Source organism: Lissotriton vulgaris, chromosome 2_1, assembly GCF_964263255.1.
Source record: "Lissotriton vulgaris chromosome 2_1, aLisVul1.2, whole genome shotgun sequence".
Classification (NCBI taxonomy): domain Eukaryota; kingdom Metazoa; phylum Chordata; class Amphibia; order Caudata; family Salamandridae; genus Lissotriton; species Lissotriton vulgaris.
In genome coordinates this window covers 222,745,864-222,770,844 of record NC_141687.1, presented here as the reverse complement: position 1 = coordinate 222,770,844, position 24,981 = coordinate 222,745,864, and the positions used below count along the sequence as shown (strand labels likewise).

The following is a 24,981-nucleotide window of genomic DNA, read 5'->3' as shown; positions in this document are numbered from 1 at the left end:
AACACAAATGGAGATTAAGTAAAACACCCGAAGACAGAGCCACCTATAAACATCAACTGAAAATATACAATACAGCCATACGTAAAGCAAAGAAAGACTACTTTCCCAAAAAATACTAGAGAATAAAAACTCGTCCAAGGAGCTTTTCAAAATAGTAAAAGAACTCTGCAATCCCCCTAGTCTCACCACTAACTTGACTCCTTCACACAAAAACTGCTCTAAAATTAGTGATTTGTTTAGTGAAAAAAATCGATAAAATATATGCTTCCTTTACAAACAACAGCCAGGTCCATGTACAGTATCGTGTTGATTCTACTCTGCAGGCCAGCTGCTCTACTTTCGGCCCTTTTTCTGAAGATGAGGTTAGCAAGGCCATGTTAGAAATTAAATCAGGTTCGCCATGGGATGTTTGTCCACACTATATCTTTTCCCAATTAACACCCATAATTTGTCCAGCAGTTACAAAAGTTCTTAATCTTTCCCTGAATCAAGCCGTATTCCAAGAAATCTGGAAAAATTCAGCTGTAATCCCATTACTGAAAAAAGCTGGCGCGGATATAAACGATCCAGCCAATTACGTCCCATTTCACAGCTTCCATACCTATCTAAGGTTTTAGAAAGATTGGTAACTAAACAGTTGTCAAGGTTTCTGGAAATCAATAACCTGCTGGACGTCTCTCAGACTGGTTTTAGATCAAATAACAGTACTGAGACAACGCTCTTGGCTGTGATGGACGATATCCGAATGCAGGTTGATAAAGGCAAAACGGTCGCCCTGATACTACTTGATTTATCAGCGGCGTTTGATACCGTTTCTCACAAACTGCTAATACATATGCTAGCTGCTAAAGGAATACAAGGTAAAGCCCTGAACTGGCTGGAGTCTTTTCTATCGAATAGATCCCAGTCCATCTGTTTAGGAAACTTTACCTCCACTCCTCGGAAGATCAAATATGGGGTGCCTCAAGGAGCAACATTGAGCCCAACATTGTTCAATGTTTATGTTTCTTCATTGGCGTCTATAGGCAAAAAATGGGGTATCAATATCTGCTCTTACGCTGACGATACTCAGCTGATGGTAACCCTAAATGGTGAAGAAGACGCCAAAAATAGACTGCATAACTGCTTGTCAGAGCTATCCAACTGGATGCACGGTCACTACTTGAAACTAAATGCTGACAAGTCAGAAATCCTCCTTTTCGGCGGAGCTAAACAGCTTTGGGACAATTCTTGGTGGCCAAATACCTTAGGCCCTCCACCAAACCCAACCTTGTCCGCCAGAAACTTGGGAATCCAGATGGACACTACTTTATCTATGAAACATCATGTTACCACAATATGTGGCAAAGGATTTGCCATACTAAAAATGCTGAAACGTGTCTTTCCCTGGATTCCATTGGAATGCAGACAGATCCTAGTTCAGTCTCTACTAGTTAGTAGGCTGGACTATGGTAATTCGCTATTTGTTGGTATGGCGGATTACTTATTCTCAAAACTACAATTGGTCCAGAATGCGGCAGCTAAAGCTGTCTGCAACAAGAGAAAGTATGATTCGGCCACCAACTGCTTGAGAGCGTTACACTGGCTGCCTACGAGGCAAAGAGCATCTTTCAAAATGTTATGCATTGCTCATAAAACTTTACATAATACTGGTCCTTACATTCTGCGGAATAGAATTAAGCTCTATGCACCAGCTCGGAACTTACGTTCACAAGCCACAGCCAAAGCAGTCACCACAGTGTAACGGGGTCGGGAAGGGAGGCCGGGAGGACTGGTGGACCCCTGATTATACTTCCCCTTCTACCCTGCAGACTGGACCAGCGAGGGAGGAATGGGAGCTTCAGCAGGACTCGAACGAAGAATCGTCCACAGGTTCCTTTAAGTGGGCGTGTGGAGACGGAGAGGAGGTCCCGCCTCATGATGACGTGTACACTCCCGGATGGTTGAATACGGGGGAAGTCCTCTACACGGCGTGTGACGACACCGGAGGAGCGAGGACCGGAGAGCGCGAGGAGAGCAGAACGGAGACGCGAGACGAAGACGGAGGAACAGAGTGTGGAGGAAAGCCAGGAGGCCAACGATCCTACGTTCCGCCGTGCCATACTCCTGAGGGAGGAGTATGGCTTAGTCAGGTACGGCGGCGTTTGGCGGGCTGGTTGGGGAGAAAGAGTGTGCCTGTAGATACTGTATAGCTACCCCTGTGTGTGCCTGTCCTCCGTATTACCCGACCCCCTCCTTCCGATTCCCGTTTCCCTTACCTTTTCCTTTCCCGTGTCCCGCACATCTCTCCTCCCTCCTCTGAGCACAATACACCAGAGCGGCTGTTATAACACGGGTGCCCCTTCACGAACACCGGGTCCCCCTTGGGTGAAAAACTGTTAAAAGACAGGCGGATAACGGCCTCCCTCTGTCCTTCTTCTTTCCCCACACTTGGGTTCCTGAGACGTTACCCCAGGGAGAGACGACCCCGGAGGAAGGCCAGCGCCCAGGGACAACCAAGCAAAGAAGACCACCACCACGGATAACTTAGACTTTGCCAGGGAGAGACTCACCTATAGAACCCGTCGAACTTTGAAAATAAAGCCCAGTTTAAAAAAGTATTCTAGTCAGCCTCTTACTGCTGCGGCACCAGTCCCTAACCTAGAGAGAGTCCTTAGCCCCCCTCCCACGCCCACACACACACAAATCAAGCTATCCAGGATGGGTGGACGTGCCTTTTCGCACCTTGCTGCCAAGTGTTGGAATAATCTGCCTATCGACCTCCGACGTACGGATTGTTACCTCACCTTTAAGAAAAAATTAAAAACTGCATTATTTCCTATAATAGAATAAACAGTAGTCTCTGGTAATTGCCCATGGTTTACTGCTCAATTTCAGCGCCGTGATATCCTTGTTGGATGAGTGTTGCGCTTTAGAAGTACATATAACAACAACAACAAGAGGACTCTAGCCGGGACCAGCACTAGGAGCGCAGGTCGGACATCGGTGGCGGCTCTGTGCTGAAGGTGGGCCCACAATAGGAGGCACACAGAGGTATCGTGCATCTGGACTGCGGGGGAAAGGGGCCCTTCTGGCACTGGGCTGCCAGGGTCGGATTGGTAATGCGGGCACTCTGGAAATGGCTAAAGGGCCGGTAGCCGAGTTCTAGCTCTGGGCTGCTTTTTTGGGCAGCCTAAGTGCTGACTGTGCTGTTAGGATGCTGCCAGCGGCCCAGTGGGTGCCTGAGTGGCCTTTCTAGAGGCAGATAGGTGGAGGTATCACTCTCTTTCTCTCGCTGGGCCAGCCCATTATTGTATGCTGTTTGAGCGATGGAAGAGGGCCTGAGTAGAAGTCGTCTCACTTGCATTGATGTGTGGCTCAGCATTGTGAACTAATCTGTGCATTTTTTTTCATCTAAGTGAAGTTAATAAAACATGCCCCTCACCCCCTGTCTTTTCATAAACCTTTGCTGAAGCAATATTTTGTGGAAAAGCAATACGCAAATGTGGGCCACTTTTTAGGTCGAGCCTAGCGCAGCGCGCATGGGCTGCTCTATGGGAGGCTTATTGTGAGCGTTCAAAACTTCTCCATGTGGGTCTCACTCTTCCCACACATTCCATTAGCCTTTGTGTGTGTCTTTTAAGAATGAAAGAAAGCAAATGGCCAAAGGCAGGTGCATGTCCTACCTCTTCTTGAAATGTTCCCTCCCATGGCATTTTGCTCTCGGGAGCGAGCAGCAGCGCGCAGAGTGGCAGATGCATTCCTACTAGGTCAGGTTACCCTGCTTTCTCTTTTGCTTTTTTTTCACCCGGTGACATTGATGCCTTTAGCCCTTTCCTCCCCTCCTCAAGCCGTTCAAGTTGTAAATTCCATGCTCCCCTCTCGCTGTCCATGTTGTCCACCTTCTGACTCCTGGGCAGCGTGATAAGGAGGCAACATGATGGCGCACACTCCCTGCTGCTTTACCGTGAAGCGTGTCCATGTATGCGAGTATGCTTCACAGCGTTTTAACTTAGCCTGTTAAATCTATTACCCACACGCCATACATTCCATTCCTGCTATCTTTGTTTACCACACTCCTTCTGCACACACTTCCTGCTGCTATACCATGAAGCACGTCAGGGTATGTGAGTATGCTTCATAGCACTTTAACTTAGCCATATTAAATCTATTACCCGTACTCCATACGTTCCGTTCCGCTGCCGATTTTGTAGTTGTTTCTATCCCCTGGGGTAAATAGCTAGCTCACAGGGTTTAAGAGCGCATCAAACAGCTTGCCATTTTAAAACACGCTTCTTTCCTACGTATGCAAGCTATATCTAAGGACTCTGACTTACATATAAACCGGACGAGGCAGTGCGTGTGCAAGCGTTTACAACCACTTCAAAGACTGATTATAATAATGAATGGGCCATCATAGCAAGTTAAGTCTCAAATATACTTATTTATAAACTAGGGGTGATGCTTTGGACAGGTAATGTAATAGGCAGCTGGCTGGAGCATATCTCTAGCGCCTCCTGACAAAGTACTGTTAAACTAACAAAAGACCCCTTGGCAAGTTTCAATATTAATCACTGGTCATAGAGTCTGCGAAGTCGCCCACTGTGTGAAAGCTGCAGAGACCGCAATTATCTATCAAAATATTCAATTAAATATCCACTTTTTGCAAATGGTCGTGGCAGTAAAGCAAAGTAATTCAATTATGGACATCTTCGCTCACATAACCCGCAAAATACATGTTTTCTTTTCCTCTGTCTTATAGCTCAGGTCTGTGAAATCCTATTGCAACGACAGAAATTGTGAGCCTTTCAACAAACACTGAGGCGTTGCTTCATGCGGCCGGTTATAATTTATTTTTTGGTGTTCCCGGTTACTGAAGGAAGCCTGTTACATATTAACCCTTTGGAAACAAACGTGTTTTATTTCATACTGGGATAGCGCTCCTGCTCACGGTTTATATCCCTCTGAGGATGCATCACACTTCAAACCCAATAACCTGCACTATGGCTGGTGTCATAAATTTAAAAGCCAGGAGTTTTTTAGCTTCAATTTTCATGACTATAAGTGGTTTCTAAAGGATAGTAGCAATCACTTATTATGTGGTAAAGAAATTAATGCAGTTTGTTTTATATTTAGGCTGTCCTGTTTTCAGTTTCTATTTTTGGTAAATTCTGGTGTTTTTTTTTCAGTGTTTTCAATATCTTAAAAAACAGTTGTTATCAGTTGTTACACATTTTCACGCCACTAAAAAGAAAAGAAAAAGTGTTTTTCCGGTGTTTATGGAACGTTTTGCTTTTATCATTGCTTGTTTTCTGCACTGAAAGAACATGGTAAATAGACAGTGTACGTATAATGTAGATGAGGTCCAAAGAGATTTTTGCAAATTAATCTTATTGTAGTACACCATTCAATACTTCTTCAGTGAGTCTTTGGTCATGTGCGCTTGTGCTTTCCTTCCCATGTGAACCTCTGTGAAAAGGCCCTCTCAGCATTCATAGCCCCTTGGGCTGAGAACCGTCAGCTAAGGGACACAGTTGGGATGACTCTTTCTTTGATGCCACATAAAGCACAAAATGATAAATATTTGCATTTTAGTTCCTGGGCATAAGAAAACAGTGCACCAGAATGGACTAAAAAGTCAATAGCATCCCTCATTAACTCAGATGATTGTAAAGATGCTTTCAGCATACCATCTAACAAGTGGCAAGGATCTCCTACAGGGAATCACTTCAGCTTGGGTATCAATTTTGACAGGTCATCACACACATTTTTTATATACGTAGCTGAATCACTACAAATACAAACAATACCACTCCAATCTATGTTGAACTTGGAAATAACCTTTTTTGCAGAGCATAACAAGTGACACTGAATTCCATGTTTTCCAAAAGTCTGGTGTCACGTTTTCACCACTATCCCAGAAGCTTGGTGATATATATATATTTGTCACTATACCTTGCATTTAACTTTTAAAGCCTGAGGTGTTGGCAATTCACCGACTATCAATACTGACCCACTAGAAACTATGGTCTGATGTATTAAGGGTTTTTACCCATTCTCTGTGGGTAAATGTGATGACACATATTAGGAAAGATTTTTATGAAACTAGCCATTTTACCAAGCAGTGAAAGAATCAAATGCAGCCAAAATACCAAATGTGAGTTTGGTATGTCCTGATTCTCTACAGTTTATAAAATAATTAAACTAAACCTAAAACGTGAAACTAAACCATGCATCTTTAGACCAAAGGCCATAAAACTGAAAAAAGTAAAAGGTAGAAGAAACAATATTCTAGTGGCATCCTTAAAGAACAAAACTCAAGCAGAATAATGTTAGCCAGTCTTTCTTACTGCTAGCTTGTATGACAAAGTTACACTTTATTGACCCTTTCAGTAAGAACAAAATGACTCTTTCACTTTATTTTTCCTTTCTTTGAATGGCATTTAGTTTGTGGTTGTGCAGGTGTTTTTTCAGTGTTTATATGTTTTCACCGGTGAGGGCTATTTTTCTTTCAGTGGGGTTTTATCAGTTATTATAGGTTTAAACCTAAAACCCCACAGCCTATTTATATTCTATATAATAATTATTATTAGTGTACATCGCATCTACAGGTCTACATAACAGATTTCGTCTCAGAGCCTGAGAAGCCTCTAGCAAGGTTACACTGTAGTCATTTTATTCTGTACATGAAGCTCGGTGTTGAGGCCAAGGTAGATGTCCCAGCTGTGCTGCATTTGCCCTCCTAATGTTTCCTGCTTTACAATCACTTCCCCAAAAGGAATGAATTCATCCTTGAAGTGAGGCATATTAGTGGTATAAGTATCAAAGCTTCCACGTCAAAGAACAGTCAATGTTGGCAGCACCCAGGAAAATGTGTTGCATGGCTAAATACTTATAAGGTCTTAAAGGCGAGACCTATTGGCTAAGCCAATGCTTGTTTTTTGTGTGCCTGGGCAGATTTTTTACCCGAATCCAACCCTGGGTACGGGGTTTCCCCTTTCCCGTTTCCTCCTCCCGCTAGTTGCCCAGTGCAGTGTGCTCCTGTAGGGAGGTTGGAGGACTGGAGCTGCAAATGCCTACCTGGAATGGGCTTGTGGCCTTGTCTCTCCTCTGGTAGTGCTGAACTGACATTGATGTGGTTAGAGATCGGAGAGGGCCTGTGGGTGTGAGGAGACCGCTCGCAGCTGCACCAAGACGCTGGCTCCGTGGGGCCTTGGACTGTGATGCTACCCTGATTTGGCAGTTCCGTCTGGACTGTTCCCATGAGCAGGGCCAAGACTGATTTGAATTTGGGTGGGTCCAAACTAGGTGGCGTGGTGAGCACAAGAACGATGGATTAAACCCAGATCTTTGTGACTGGGGGGTGAATGTTTGAATTCTTCAGCATTCCGTTCATCATTTGTTCCTTTTGCTTTTGTCACCCTGAGTGGGAAGAGTATGCCCAGACTTCGGTCTCGTGTTCACTGCACCACTGGATTCAAGCTAGCTTGGCTGATGAAGGGTGATGAACCGAAACAGGTCCCAGGATGCTTATTTTCTGTCCACGGAGGAACTGGCTTGGCAGTTCAGTCTGGACTGTTCCCATGAGATACGGGGTCAAGACTGATTTGCATATGGCTAGGTTCACACTGGGGTGGCGTAGTGAGCAAAAGAACGATGGATTAAACACAGATCTTTGTGACTGGGGGTGAATGCTTGCATTGTTCAGCATTGCATCCATCATTTGTTCTTTTTGCTACATAGTGTGGGGTGACATTGCAGATGACTGCATCTTCCCTGGTTGGTGCCCCTGTTCCGTGAGTTACTGAAGCTTTGAAAAGAGAAAGGCGTGCATTTCGGTGGGGGGGTCATCCTTTGCTCCCCTATCTGTTGGGGGTGCGGATCTGTGATCCTCCCTGGGACCTGAGCTGGAACTACATTATGCCTGTTTCTGGGTCTGGCCCTCATTGGGGAGTCTGACCCCTATGTTGTGATTCCCAGGTCGCCAAGGGCAGGCATACTAAAGGGAGGGTCCTCTCTGGTGATTCGAGGACTACTACTACTACTACAACAATGGAACCCGTGGAAGATGATAACTAAAGACCCCATGGATGCTTCTGTGGCCACATTAGTCTATCCGTTGGGCTGTTAAAGACATTGGCATTCTATGAGATGATCAACCAATCACTGGAATTTCTATAGTGCTCGACTGCTTCAGAACAAGAGTCCCGGTGTTCAAAGCAGGGACTGACAACAGGTAGTCAAGTTTAGATTTGGTCAAAAAGCCAGGTTTTGAATTCTTCTCCTGAAGTGGTGCTCGGACTGGGCCATGCGAAGGTTGATTGAAAGGGAATTCCAAAGGTTTGGAGTCAATACTGCAAAGGATCTACCACCCTGCCAAATTTTGGAAAACCTGGAAATACAAGTAAGTCAGAGTCTCAGCAATCCCTCCTGTTGGTACTGGCAGAGTCTATTTCTCAGCTATTGATGATCTTTGTCAGCTAGGGCTCTGAATACTAGGGTCGGGGCTTTAAACTTGACCTTCTTTGCTACAGGAAGCCAATTAAGCTGCCTCATATGTGGCAAGATATGATTATTGAAAGGGACTCAACGAATCAGCCTGGCAGCCGTATATTGTTTAATCTGAAGCCTGTGGATCAGATAAGCCGAGACAAATGTAAGGTGAGCACCGATTTACCTGGGTGCTGTTACTTACCGGTCTTGGATAGATCGTATACATGCACTTTATGATATTCAAGATATTTCCTACTTTAGTTTGTTGAATCATTTAGTTTGGGAAGATGAGGATATATCTTCTGGCAAGACTTCTCACTCCTTCTTATGTTTTGGTGTGGCTTACCAACTTCTCCAGGATCCTTCCGGGAACAGGCATAAGTGAGATGGGCCTAAAGTTGCTGAATAAGCTTGGGTCCGCATTGGCTCTTTTTAAGAGGAGGGCAATTTAGATAAGAAGAGGAAACTTAGCTTAGAGAACAGTGGTTCATTTGTAAACTAGTCACTGATCACTGATCAGAATGGCATGAACTCCATAGAGGACTGAATGTCCATTATCTCCTGAGAATCGCCTCTCTTATACGATTTGAACAAGTATCTCTGTTAAAAATCAGTTCTCTCAATCTGGAGTAAAAAGGGTTGTATATAGGCAAAAACGAGCAAGTTCTCACATAAATATTTTTCTCTTTTGTTATTGACAGTTATTATTATTAAAGGATGGTGATATACTTCTGAATATACGTGAGAGAAAGGTATACAATTTCTTGTTTTTCCCCCTTCCCCTATTTTAAATGAAAGCTTGGTTATAGCCCACTGCGTTGTTTGGGTCCCTCACTAGATAGGATCATGTTGGTTATCAAATGGCTTATTTTGCTGTTTGCAGCACTTAATATTAGAACGGATAGTGAAGGAAATATGGAGTGCTCATAGTTAAACTTTTAATAAAGTTTTTTGTTTTTGGATACAGCTGCAACAGTCATCATTATATGTTCACTTTGGGCAGAGGTCACTTGACTCGGCCAGGCCTGACGTTCACGCAAGAGACGTGAGAGAAAGGAGGAGGCTTTTTAAGGCGCCGACTTTACTGGAACGGTGTTGGACGAGACAACCCACGGAGATGAAATTATTGAAGCACCGCCGGCTTCCTGCACGAGGTGAGTACCGTGGCAGGCGCATGTACCCGGATATTATTGAGAAGGGGAAACCGGGCATCAGCTAGGAAGGGGATAGTGACCCGTTAGGGGTCGTATTGAGTTGTAGACACGCATATAAGACAGTCTGCAGGTTAGCTATCAGTCAGTAGCCATCAGCTTTTTTGGTTGTAATTAGTATACATTGAAAGCGGCGGGGTAACAATACAAAAACATTGTTTGATATAGTACAACTGGTCTCTTGAAGTATTTATAACACATTAGGCCTTGGACATAGAGCCTTTTCAACCTACAGTTAGGACAATGTAGTGAGGTATTATTTATGTCACAAATTGAAAAGGTAACATTTACATGCGTTTTTATTGGTTTTTATGTTTGTACCATTGAAAAGAGCCATATCATAGTGTAATAAGGACCCAAAAGACATGGGGTAAATTTCAAAGTGAGTTACCAACTATCTCTATAACAATCAGATGAGTGCACTGAGAATAGTGATTTGTTAGTTTACATCTTTTTGTTTTCATTTTAACTATTTAGATTTTAATGATGCCATCTTGCTCCTTTGAAAGAAGGGAAACCGGTAGTAAGGCAAATCAAATCAGTTGACCTAAGGTGGGTGAGAATGCACATGTAATTTTAGTTATAACAACTCTAATTGAGCCTAAAATTGGTTAAACAAAGGTGAGCCCTGATCGGGTTCACTACTTAATAAGTGCAATATGTGATTCAAATAGGTGGCGACCAGTCCAGAATACCCTGCAACTGGTCTATGAACCCACACAGCCAATTTGATAGCAGACGCTCCATCATAGAGAAGTACATATAAGCAAGTTGGTCAATGTTATTAACATCATTTTAGTTGGTCCTTTGCTAGATGTATGAATAGAACACTGTTTTTGTCGACCACTGAATTAAAAGATATACTCTTTTGTTCTTGTGTGTGGTCCCACATTAGGTGCAAATTAGCTCTTGCTTCCTTCAATCAGAAATTTGGACCATCGTATCAGTGGCCAAATAGCTTTTGTACTCCTAAACGTAGCGCATTATAGGTAAGCACTTACTTATGTACTGGTATCAAAAGTATGTGTGTAAAGGGTGGGATGAATGTATGTATGAATCTGTGAGCAGTATCATGAAAATTGGTTTGAGAAGTGTTACATATGTATGTGGGGCACTGTTGGGATCAAATGGATTATTGTGTTGGTATCAAAATCTGCAGATGTTTTTCCTGCTGTTTCTCTTTCTTATCCAGAAATGACTAGTTACAGTAATAATAGTATTGTTTACGTTTTTATAAAACATAATTCTTTTAACTATTCATTGGTCTAATATATGTGTGTGTGTTATAGATGTTTTAAACCAACGATAGTATAGTTCACTTTAGTCTTGAAAAAGAAGGTTCAACCAGATGATAACTTCGAAAAGCATCGATGCCTGTTTGCCATAAACCCATCGTTCTTAAATTACCCCAAATGTTGATGAATTATAATACATTAGGGTTATTTTGTAGAGCCTACGGTGTTGGTTATGGGGCCTTATGACAAAGTCTAATGTCTTTTTTAACTCTCGTGCTGTGTTTTTAAAACTTGTTGTATTGTAACCGATATTGTTGTTTTCCTGAGGGAAAAGAAACATTATTTTCCTTTTTGTATGAAATTTTTAATAAATTGATAATATCAATGTATAATTTGTAGGTTTCTATGCCAGTACATTTACAATTGGTTTGAACAGTGATCACTCTGGTTGGATGATGAATGTTAGATGTTTGAGATATGACTTTATGTATAGAAAAGTGCTGTTAAGTTAGGTCTAATATCACTCCCAGAGGACATTCTTCTTTTAGTTTCTTTTTAAGAGTGGTAGCAGGAACGTGTGTTTCCAAAGGGTAGGAAGCTGCCAGATTTCAATGAACCATTCCAGATCATTTTAGGATAAGGATTGATTGAGTGTGCGGCCAAGCTAAGAATTTGAGGAAGGCAAGGGTCCTCTGGGGAACCAGATTAATACTTTAATAGTTCCACCAGTGAGTAGTCTTCAGGTATAGTGCAAAATTCAGAGAGAAAGGTAGGTAGGTTGCAGTCGGTGCCCCTGTGTCAGTGGTGCCGGCAGTTCTCGGGAAGGTGGAGTAGAGATTTTGGATCTTTTCACAAAAGAAGTTTAATAGCCAAATACAAAGATCAATTAAAGGAAGTATGGTGCTTTTGGTCGTTTTAGGGGAGCTGAGGACTTTACTATATTAAATACTTCTCTATGGGAATTGTCAGCAGCCGCAATCTGCGCTGTAACGTGCTCCTTCATGGAATTTCGCAGAATTTTGCGCGCTGCCTTGTTTAGCCTCCGGGTCATAATACTTTCTACAGGTGAGCACAAGCTTTTTGCAGTGACTTTTTCTGCTCTTATAACAGGAGAGAACCAAGGTGCTGATACAACCAAAGTGATAGACACAAAATGGTTGAGAAAATCTCCACCAATGAAAAGGCTATTGGAGAACGGGGACCTCCTACTGAGGCAGTGAAATGCCAAAAGCTGGAGATAGAGGAAAGCCTCCAGATGCTGGAATATAGGGCCAAGGATGCTGAGGGGAGGGCCAATCGGAGTAACATATACCTTGAGGGTCAGCAGGAACAAATTGAGGGTACGGACTTGGTCGCTTTTCAGGAAAGCTGGATACGGGACAAGGTTGCCCCAGTAGAGCTGTCCCCCCTTCTTTTCCAAAGAGCGGGCACATAGGATCCCAGGCCGACTGCCACCACAGGGGGTGCCCACAGGCCGGGGTGGTCAAACTGTTGCATTATTGTCAACAACATCACATACTACAGCAGGCACAGACGAAAGGGCATCTCCACATTTTCAAACAACAGACTGATGCTGTTTCCGGACTTCACAATGGTTGTGCAGAAGTAGTGGGCGTCACTTTTAGAGGTTAAGAAGTACCTTCAGCAGATGAATGTCTAAGATGCCATGCTGTTCCCGGCAATGCTCCGGTTCATCAAAGGTACGGTTGCACAGTTTTTTTACAGAACCAAAAGATGTATGGGACAGGATTGATTTGCAGTTGCAGTGGGCATGGCGGCTGAGCATGCAGCAGTCGGCTAAGAGACGTATTCCTACCAAGGCCCAACAACGACATGACCGGCAGTGAGCGGGGGCTGCGGCCGGCTCTGGGAACGGGGCACATCACCCAGTGGGTCATGGCCTGGAGCTTGAATCGTTTATGAGCCCGGAGACAGACTCTGCGACGGATTTGGGCCTGATCAGGAACTTCCCCATATTACCCCAAGGTCAGCTGATGATATTATATGACTCATATACAGTGGCTGCTCTGGGTGACCCTGCTTTGCATCCTAGGGTGGTTCCTGTTTTGTGCACCATAAGGGGGACCCCCTTTTCCGGCGAGGGGGGCAGCATGGAGTGCACCTATGTTTGTCGACATGGATTGCTTTCGCTGGTTGGGGAGTAGTGGGGCCAGGAGGGCTGGTGGCTAGGATACACATCACCCCCACTGCTGTTTTCCATGAGCAACGCTATCACAGCTGTTTGATGATGATTTTAGTACTTGGTTTGGATGGGGGATGTTGCCTTACTCTCCTGGTCAACGGGGTATTGGGTTTCAATTTTATTGACAGCTCAGTATGGAGTGCAGTGGCTATATCGGTCTGGGAATGGGTGGGGTGGAGTGTATTCCGCTGTGTTTACTGCCCCTGTTGTAAGTAAAGTGACTGATGCACATCATCATGTCAAGGGACCGCATGCTCTCTGACTTTGTATCTGGAATGGTCGGGTTCTCAACAATATGACTAAACGGTATGGAGTGTAGGCTTATTGTAGGGGGTTCAAATAGCACTATTGCAGGAGACCCACCTGGTTGTAGCTGAGGGATAGGCCCTCCACAAGACGTGGCAGGGTCAATCATATTATAAGAAGGACTCGCAGGGAGTTGCTAGTGGAGAAGGTGGAGTGCATCTGGTGCTTTAATTATAAGGTGAAAACGCACGCTGGGAGGGACAAATCGGAGGACATTGAGGGCTTGTATCGAGTCTAGAGATTCATCAGTCCTACAAGTACCGACTTGCACCCACCTGGGTGATCCACTAAAGAACTACAAGTACCAGAGTCCCGAGGGGCGATCCGGAGGAGGGGCTAGCGGTGTGCGCTCCATTGATGACTAAACACAATATGGCTCCCTTGAGCTTTGGGCCGACGGGCTCTTGGACGACGCACCTGCGTGCCGGTTCTGGCATCGAGGCCTTTGACTGTTGTGAGGCGGCCTTCTCTTCTTCCACCCCTAATGATCTTTCTCTACTGATGAGGGAAGTTATCCCGAAACCCGAGACATGTCTCGGGCGATATCCTAAAACCCGGGACATGTATCGGGTCTAGAGATTCATCAGTCCAACAAGTACCGACTTGCACCCACCTGGGTGATCCACTAAAGAACTACAAGTACCAGAGTCCCGAGGGGCGATCCGGAGGAGGGGCTAGCGGTGTGCACTCCATTGATGACTAAACACAATATGGCTCCCTTGAGCTTTGGGCCGACGGGCTCTTGGACGACGCACCTGCGTGCCGGTTCTGGCATCGAGGCCTTTGACTGTTGTGTGGCGGCCTTCTCTTCCACCCCTAACGATCTTTCTCTACTGATGTGGGAAGTTATCCCGAAACCCGAGACATGTCTCGGGCGATATCCTAAAACCCGGGACATGTATCGGGTCTAGAGATTCATCAGTCCTACAAGTACCGACTTGCACCCACCTGGGTGATCCACTAAAGAACTACAAGTACCAGAGTCCCGAGGGGCGATCCGGAGGAGGGGCTAGCGGTGTGCACTCCATTGATGACTAAACACAATATGGCTCCCTTGAGCTTTGGGCCGACGGGCTCTTGGACGACGCACCTGCGTGCCGGTTCTGGCATCGAGGCCTTTGACTGTTGTGTGGCGGCCTTCTCTTCCACCCCTAACGATCTTTCTCTACTGATGAGGGAAGTTATCCCGAAACCCGAGACATGTCTCGGGCGATATCCTAAAACCCGGGACATGTATCGGGTCTAGAGATTCGTCAGTCCTACAAGTACCGACTTGCACCCACCTGGGTGATCCACTAAAGAACTACAAGTACCAGAGTCCCGAGGGGCGATCCGGAGGAGGGACTAGCAGTGTGCGCTCCATTGATGAGTAAGCATAGTGGCCTTCCTCTCCACATTTGAAGCACTTGTCAGCAGGATCGAAAGGGCGTCTCGATGAAGGGAGGTCATATCGGGACCATCGAGGCACGCCTGTTGACAATTTCACCTGTAGCCTTGAACCACATTCCCACCCAATCCGCGAACAGCATATTCTGCATCTCTTGGATCCTCAAACTTTACAAAAGCAAATCCTGAGGGTTTCCTGCTATCCACACAGTTTGCAAAGGGCCATAATAACTAAATGCACGCTGTAACTCTCCTTTTCCAGCTCCTGTTTCAAGGTTACCCACAAACACCTTGGTTTCCCCGTGGTAACGTCCGCCGTACCGCAACATGATTCCAGACCGCTATCCGCCTCCTGGACTAGCCTCCAGTAATGTAATGGCGCTTCCCATGTATGAACACTTAGCACACTAAAATCCTGCAGACATTAAAATAAGCCTGTAGCTTTGTCAGTTAACTACATATGGAAATCTAGAAGCTAAAACGCCATCCCCTTCTCCACTACAAAATAAATATTGATAAATACCAATAAGAGGACAAAGAAAAATAATTAAACATGAAAGACTATAGACAGAAATAGCCATGGAAAAAGTATCAATGTGATACATCACTGTAGGTCAATACAAATGGAGAAAAGGGGACGTTCACAGATGCAGTGATGGGTCTGCCCATGTTTCTCTGCTTACAGACAAACAATCTAACAGAAATGGCATTCATCTCTGCCAGTCACGTTCTGCCACAGCTAAGAAATGAGATGGTGAGACAATCAGAGGAGGCCCTTGCATACATCTATTATCTACATAGACTCTGACAAGAATGATCCAACAAGAGGGGGTGTCTAAACCCATTTCTTATACTCATCGTGCCAGAAGCTAACAAGATAAACTGTGTAGTCAGACTAACAGTCTACACAGCTGTTTCTCTCAATTTAAAAAGTCTCTAGAAGTCCTAGCAAGGAAGAATGTATCACAAAGTACAGCACACAGTTTGAATGGTTGTGATTGTTGTTCTCTATGACTCAGTTAACACCAACAGCTTTATTTTTCTGTGTATAAATGGTGATTTACATTTTTTTAAAACAACAACAGTTAATGCTGGAGTCCAAACGATTGAGGAGCCTTAGACTTTTCGTCCTGGGGTAATAAAGCCTAAAAGGTGTTTTTTGTTATTATATGATGTTAATATCATGGCGGTCCAGTAGTCAGAGGTTCCACCTGCCAAATTACGATCTGACCGTCTGCAACATGCCATTTTCTATTGCGGTTCGTGCAGCAGCCCGGAAAAGAGCTGCAGCACAAGCCACAAAAGAAATAGGCATGTTTTAAACATCCATGCACTGTGTGCCAGGCACCATGAGGTGCCTTACAAAGGGTCCATGAATGTTTGGGGGGGCACCACATGTGCCCCTAAGCCTCATAGCGGAGGCCAATGGGGGCTGCTAGGGACCTCCAAAGTCCCTTTCTGTGTGCCTGTACATGGCGGTCGGGCCGTCATGTAAAGGCAGAGGGAAACCGACATCATAATCCCGACAGCAGTGCCTGAGCGGGCAGTTCCTCTATTGTAGGTATTACGTTCCGACTGCTCCATGAGCCTGTCAGAAAAGCAGCAATCTGTCCGTACGGCCGATGTCTTCGATCGGTGGATCCTAAACCGGAGGTTGTACCACTTCTATGGATGGCAGTGGGACCACCACAGAAGGGCTGTCGGTGGTGGTCTCACCACCATCTTAATGAGGCACTAATTGTGTAAACAGTTACATAAACATGACTTAGGCAGTTCAGATAAATTAGTTTCTTGTACTCCACTGATGTAAATGTTTTTCTATAGTGCGTGCAACTGTGGGTTGGTGAGATAAAATTATTTTCTCTCAGTCTTTGCTCAAGTGGAGAATCTGGGGCAGAAGATGTCTCCATAACAATCTACTTAACCTCCGGAACACACCATCTCTCTACAGGGTTGGTTTAGCACAATACTGTAGGTGCACATACACATCGCAGCTTAGAGACAAGTCTTTCCCTTTATTATAGTGAATGGCAGCGAGGAGATTACTTCGCAATCATTATAAAGTTGATTAGGTTCAGTTTCCTTTTTCTTTATTTACAGATTGCCTTGGAGTTTGATGCATCGTGTGACTGGCATTTCTTTCTCCAAATCAGCCACTTTAAAGAGACGTAAATTGAGTTAAATTTGAAGTGACATCACAAGTATCTATGTGGTGACAAACTGGTCTTCTGTTGACAGATCAAGAAATATCACACGAAGCCGGAGGGAGGACAAGGGAATTTTTTCTTCTCAGTGAGCTGGTTGGTTTTAAAACCCAGAGATAAAAGATGGATGACGAAGAACGACATGTGCTTCGATATCTATACAGTGTGCAATGCAAAGGAATATGCAATTCTTGTATAAAAGCCCTTCTCTAATATACTTATTACAGTTGGGTTTTTAATCTCTCTAGTCACCTGTACTAACGAAATGTCATTGCTGCTGAATTGTAATAAGTTATTACAGTTGAGTTGTGAACTCCTAATGCCTGCTTACAGCAGTCAAGATAAAAAACGGGACACAAAGCATTATTGCTGCACTTAAACCAGCGACAATGTGAGCTGGCATTTCATGATTCTGTTAACAAAAAGGAGGTAGTAGTGTTCCCTTTTACAGAGATGGAATCGCACATCTAGTGATCACTTACAATCAACAAATTGCAGTGTGAAAACAAATACAATTTTGGAATGGGAATTCCTACTGTTGTCAGGGTGCTATTTTAATCTTTCTCACACTCACTACCAAAACAGTGCCATTGATACAACAAAATGGTTGTGTACACAGATTTATAACAATTGGAATGTGATATTCAGCACACCCTTATATTTACAAAAACAGCCAATGTAGTGGCCTTAGGTTTATGAAATCAATATTTCATGTGTTCATTTATTTGACACAAATAGTTGAAGAGGTAAGTTCAACTCAAAAAGCAGAGTCCACATCAATAAGTATCTTCAAATGATGTAATTCTTTTATTTTTCTTTTCTCTTTTGATATTAGATCCAGACAAAACTGCCAACACGTGTTTCGTCTTCCCATAGACTTTGTCAAGGCATGCGGCGAAATGATAATAGACCAAATCGAGCACCAAATTGCGAAAAGAACCAGATTCCTGATAGTGTTGTCTTTAACACGACCGTGACTATGTAGAAATTCGATCATCAAATGTACTGTTTGGCTTTAGAGAGAACCAAAATACTTCATGCCGGGCTCCCTTTAAAATTATTTATCTTTTGCCTCACCACCTTGCTATCACATAGGTGGGAGAGGTCTGTTCATTCGCAGACGCTATAGTCCAATTAGGTTTACCTTAAAACCTGTATATGATAGACTCCATTTAGTATTGGAACAAACGATACGTGAAACCTTGATAAGCTCCGACCAGAAAAACAAAAGGAGAGCCGTGTTCTCCCGTCTCACAACGCGTCCTATCCTTCCTTAACACAAAAAAAAGAAAAATGAAGAATAGGATGCGTTGTGAGACGGGAGAACACGGCTCTCCTTTTGTTTTTCTGGTCGGAACTTATCAAGGTTTTTCGTATCGTTTGTTCCAATACTAAATGGAGTCTATCATATACAGGTTTTGTTTTTCTATAACTAACAGTGATCAATAGAAAGAAGATATTTATGGCAACGTTTATTTTTTCAACGCTATCAGTTATTACAAGAAAGACAGAATTTCTCTGCATGTTTCTACACAATCTGAGTAAAACATATTTCAATCTAAATTACATTAAACTGACACTCACATATCCTTTCAACAAATTACCAACTGCTTTTGAGAATTTAATATTGTACTACCGATTCCACTTTTTTTCATATCTGCAGATCAGTTTTTTTCACATATACGACACCACAGTTTAAGTCAGAGGTCTTCAATCTGTGGGACGCGACCCACAGGGGGGTCGTGGAGTCCTTGAAAGGGGGTCACAGATTCTGCAGAGTGCACTTCAGGCGTTGGGCTGATCGAGGGTGCTCACGGCGGAGGCCTAATTCACACCGAGGTGTGAAAAACATCCAAGCCTCATTAACAAGTAAAAGGTCTTTTAAAGACCTGTCAAGTACTCGGGTGTGGCTGTGTGTGTGTCCCTGAAGCTGTTTCAGCCGGGCTCACATACACGAGCTGGGCAGGAGGGGGTGGGGGGGGCTGGGGGCTTGGGGAGCAGGCTGTAGTGTGCATCATGCAAAGCATTATCCTGATATTAAAGGTAAGCTTTAACAGTTTGGGATAATCTTTATTCTTCTGTGCTGAATTACTGAATTGTTCAATTAGTCAATCTTCCTCCACATAACCAGGGCTGGTGCCTGAATATAGCGGGGTAAGGCAGCAGACTACAGGCGCTATCTAGTGGTGGTGCCAAATAACAGCAAAAGTCCCCAAAAAAATACGAACACATTTTCCTTGTATTAAAAGGTTTTCAGTGGCAAAACAGAATTTTTCCTCGATTGCTGAAAATTCTTGTATTGTAGCATATTTAAAGTTGTAGTAATGTCAAAGGGTAACTAAAAAAAATCAATGAATGTTGGATCTGAAAAGGAACACGGATATTCTAAGTAAGTCTATTTTGCTGCACGTCTGGTAGATAATAGCAATAGTACGTAATTTCATAGAAAAAATGAATGGACTACAAATTGAGAGGGGGGGGCTCGGGGAGCAGGCTGTTGTGTAGCCCTTTGAGTTCAATGGATGTTGCGCGCCTGGAGCTGCGGGTCCCGTGACACGGGACACGCGCCCAGCAGGGAGGCACAGAGATGCCCTCCCATGAGCGGGAAAGAAGAAGGAAGAAGACGCAGAGAGATACTGACCCCCCCCCCCCCTCCCATGAGAGAGGCACAGAAAAGGTAGGTGGATGAATGATGGGTGGATGGATGGGTGTAAGGATGAAGGATGGATGGATGTGTGAAAAGGTGGGTGGGTGGGTGGATGGATGAAAGGGTGGATGGGTGGATGAAAGGGTGGATGGGTTGATGGATGAAAGGATGGATGGATGGGTGGATGGATGGAAGGATGAAAGGGTGGATGGATGAAGGGTGTATGGATGGATAAAAGGTTGCATGGATGAATAATGGATGGATGTGTGAAAAGATGGGTGGATGAATGATGGGTGGATGGATGAAAGGGTGGATGGATGAAGGATTGATGTATGGATGGAAGGATGAAAGGGTGGATAGGAGATGGATGAAGGATAGATGTAAGGATTAAAGGGTGGACGGATGAAGGATGGATGAAAGGGTGGATGGATGGAAGGGTGGATGGATGAAAGGGTGGATGGATGGAAGGATGAAAGGGTAGATGGCTGAAGGATGTATGGATGGATAAAAGGTTGCATGGATGAATGATGGCTGGATGGATGTGTAAAAAGATGGGTGGATGAATGATGGATGAATGGATGGATGGATGAAAGGGTGGATGGATGAATGATGGATGTATGGATGGAAGGATGAAAAGGTGGATGGGTGAAGGATAGATGTATGAAGGATAGATGTATGGATGGAAGGATGAAAGGGTGGACGGATGAAGGATGGATGAAAGGGTGGATGGATGTATGGATGGATAAAAGGTTGCATGGATGAATGATGCATGGATGGATGTGTGAAAAGGTGGGGGGATGAATGATGGTTGGATGGATGAAAGGGTGGATGGATGGATGAAAGGGTGGATGGATGGATGAAAGGGTAGATGGCTGAAGGATGTATGGATGGATAAAAGGTTGCATGGATGAATGATGGCTGGATGGATGTGTTAAAAGATGGGTGGATGAATGATGGATGAATGGATGGATGAAAGGGTGGATGGATGAATGATGGATGTATGGATGGAAGGATGAAAAGGTGGATGGATGAAGGATAGATGGATGAAGGATAGATGTATGGATGGAAGGATGAAAGGGTGGACGGATGAAAGGGTGGACGGATGAAAGGGTGGACGGATGAAAGGGTGGATGGATGGATGTATGGATGGATAAAAGGTTGCATGGATAAATGATGGATGGATGTGTGAAAAGGTGGGGGGATGAATGATGGGTGGATGGATGGATGAAAGGGTGGATGGATGTATGGATGAAAGGGTGGATGGATGAAGGATGGATGTATGGATGGGAGTTTGAAAGGGTGGATGGATGTATGGATGGACAAAAGGTTGCATGGATGAATGATGGATGGATGTGTGAAAAGGTGGCTGGATGAAAGATGGGTGGATGGATGGATGGATGGAAGGGTGGATGGGTAAAGGATGGATGTATAGATGGAAGGATGAAAGGGTGGATGGATGAAGGATGGATGTATGGATGGAAGGATGAAAGGGTGGATGGATGGATGTGTGAAAGTGTGGGTGGATGAATGATGGACGGATGTGATGATGTCTAACAGGCGCATTTATGGTTGTCAAAAGTTGATGATGAGGAGTACCAGTTTCTAGAAACTTTTGTTGGAAGGGGGTCCTTACGCCTAAAAAGGTTTTACAAGGGGGTCTCGGCATCACAAAGTTTGAAGACCTCTGGTTTAAGTGGTTTGTGAGAAGGATGATGGTGTGCCCATCTATTATAAGGAATAAAACACCCGCTGTCATACGTTACTAGGATATTGCAGACCACCTCACAATTCCATGACCTTATAAAGGAACTCATTGGTGTCTTGCAATACCCTCATAATGTACGAAGGGAGGTACTTTATCCCATATATATTGAATTTGAGGTGCAGCCGCTGTGACAAATGACCGTGGATCTGAAACATTTACCCAGACTTGGTTTACATGGGTAAAGATTAAAACACAGGACAATGGAAGAAAACGTATAGAGCTCATGCTTTCATAAATATTTTGAAATTGTGTATCAATAAATTATGTGGCGGAGTTGCCTGAATCGTGTAGCAAAGAAAGGAAATTTAAGTGGCATTTTATGAGAATAAATGCTTTGAATTGCACAATAACCCACTTCCAGGCAGAAAAAAGATAGGATTTACACATTTACTTTTCTCCCAAAAATCTTCTTAGTCACACCACGCCAGATTTAGGGAATAATTGCAATGAAAAATTAGATAATTCCTGTTGTATGCAATAAATAAGCCATTGTAAGTAATAGCGAATAACAGCTAATGATAATACTGTTACCAAATTACATCACAGGCTCCAATTACTAGTCGAGCGGAGTAGGAACACTAAACACGATTTTACAGTCCAGAAATACAATGTGATCAAATCTCTTTGGGATTAGGTTGCAATGCCAGTTCCTGCCAGCCCCCTTCCAAGGCACAAGAGAGCATTACATCCTCCCCTTCCCTTTCCTACCCTCCTCACAAAAATGTGCCTAGGCCAGGTTCCTCGAGTCCAGAATTCCACCTGGTATATCTGAGTTTGCACAGTAATTCTCCAATCTGTGGGGTTTAACTCGTAATTGCATGGTACTTTTGTGGTGTTACCGCATGGTACTGGTGTTTATGGGTGCATGGTACCATGCAACTCATTGGTGGGCCATTGTGTCTGTATGTAATTCCGCCATTCACTGACATAATACATCTATCAGGAATCTACGGATCTTACTAAACACACTACCTCTTGTCTGAGCATGGTGATAATGGCATCCACTTACATAAAGCACATTTGAACTAAGAACCTGTAGCTCGGTTTACCGCATTGATACCGGCTTTGACCCTGCTCAATGCTAGGAACATTTTCAAAAAATGCCAAGCCGGAGAATGTATTGACTGAAAGAACTAAACTTCTTTGCAAGGATGTTAGTCTGTGTGTCAAAGACTTGAATCACTTAAGCCACAAAGCAGGCATAAATGTCTAAATAAAATGGCGATTGTAGTAAGTCGTACCACAGGCATAACTGGTGATGAAAAACGTCTCTGAAGTATTGGTGTGGTTGCTAAAAAGGAGAACATTGTATCCACATTTGTCTGGCTCATACTCTCTGGCTGTCCCCCACATACCCTCAGAGATTGTAAACCTCAGCCAGCCTTCAGGCATCCCTTCTTAGTAATTAGCTACCTCAACCAGTCCTCAGCCCACCTTCAAACATCCAGAATTGATCAGATTGTTAAATCCCATCAGATATCCTTCAGAGGCTGGAGCCTGCTTCAAGGCATCCCCAGCATATCTGCTCTTGGAAACACATGATGGGCACTCAGAAACAATCAGCATGCCCTCAGAATTCATGTGCCTACTTCCAGAGACACTAAACATCTTACCTCCCCATGCCCCCCCAACTGGTCCTTATCCACTCCTGATTAGCCTTCACAGACCCTAATCTTGCTCACAGGTACGTCCAACATTATGGCCATCCTGTCTTCAGTCACCACAGCTGTTATTTACACTTCCAATCAGCCCTCAGAAATGCTGTGCCAGCTTTCAGATATTTTATTTCCAGCTGCCCGTCAAAATTATCTTGCTGCAGCCTGAGAACCCCTCAGATCTCACCTCCAGACACAACTAACGAACTTGAGAAAGTGTCATCTAGTCTCCAGACACCCCCACTTGAGCCCTACATCTGGCTGCGATGCACCCTCAGAGAACCTAACCTCAACTTGACAAAAATGTCCTGAACTTGGCTGACTGGGGATACAGTCCCTATCCCCTAGCTATTCCACTGCTTCTGAGCACAGGTGGATAGCCTTCAGTATTTTCAGCAAGGCCGCCTCACAGGCAGTGGAACAATGCTACACTGTCATCATGAATGCTGAACTTTACTGTACTTCAGAGGACAAGCTGAAAGTGACAGAGTATCCACAGTAAGACCATTTCCATTACACTTGGTTTTGTGGGAAACTGACAGTCAACCCCAACCATGCAGGAAACCTGTACCCAACCCCGCCTGCCAAACATTCCTTGCATGTGAAGCAGTTCAGTGTATCTTCAGATATTAATGAACCACCTTAGCATAGAGCAAACAGAAGTTCAGTATACCTGTGCATTGACCACGTTGCTGCCCCTGCCTATTAACATGCTCTCATGTGAAGTTTCCCTTTATTACTGTAGATGCACCACATGATACCTATTGCCAGACACCTTACTCTAATACCAACTTGTGCAGTTCAAGCCAAGACTTCTTAAAATCATATGGATCTGAGCTAAACTTTGATACACAGCAGGGAAGTGCAATGAAGGATCAAAAAACTCTAGCACCAAGACGGCACCAAAACAGCGGCTGAAACACGGAAAAGAGTCCCATCTTTCCCTATCTGGAGCCATAGATATATACCATAGTGACATGTTTATCTTGAGCGATAAAGGAGGTTTTGACATCAAATGCGATTATGGCCCTCATTACTAGACCTGGAATGTGGAATAACCACAGAAATCCGTTAATACTAATCAATGCCTACATTTTACCCTCATTCCATGGAATCTTCCTTTGATATAGTCTGCTTTTTTTCAGAGTCCAAATGTGTATAGGAAAAACCTAAGGGTAAATCAATAGAAGGATACTGAGAGTTCAACTCTCCTGCAACAAGATCTCACAAAGGGCCACCAAGGGTGTTCTCTCAATCTTTCTCTCGACACTTTGGGAATTTAAAGCCAGGGAGTATGTCACCTGCCATAAAAATTTACAATGTGTGCAAATTCAAAACTGCCTATATCAGTATACAATTTGTAACTTATCCCCAATAAATGTCTATAAACATCAATCGGCAGGAGAGAAACAGCTGTGCGTGAAGAAGTTAGATCAACTGATCATGGACATTAAACTCAATCACAAGAATGCCCACTTTTTACTAACCGGAGACTTTAACTTAAATTTGCTACATAATCCCCATTAAAGCATTGCAGAAAATACAGCGGACAATTTTTGGGTGATTCCCTCTCAAGACACTTGACCGCAAAGGGCCGACTCTTTGGGGCACACCCTGCTCGCAGCTCTAGATGCCCTGTCACTGCGAGCATTGAATGGACGTTTTTTTGAAGATCAACCCACCCTCCCCACTCACTACTGCCTGAAAAGGTCAGCAGTGTTAGATTGCACCTTTAGTTCAGTCTCCCTTTTCAGCACCATTTAAACCTACTCTATCCAGTTGCACTGCAAAAGTGACCACACGAACAGGTCTGGTCATTAAGAAACTCGATTAACTCCAACAAAACTTTAACAGCAATAGGTTCAAAAGAACTTCAACACAACTGGAGACGGATTAA

General features: G+C 44.0%; 1 protein-coding gene across 2 annotated transcripts in view; it reads right to left on the bottom strand.

Annotated features, from left to right (window-relative positions):
- Window positions 1-24,981, bottom strand: part of LOC147729882 (uncharacterized) — a 157,768-nt gene that overhangs the window by 90,923 nt on the left and 41,864 nt on the right. The gene's annotated exons all lie outside the window — the stretch shown is intronic.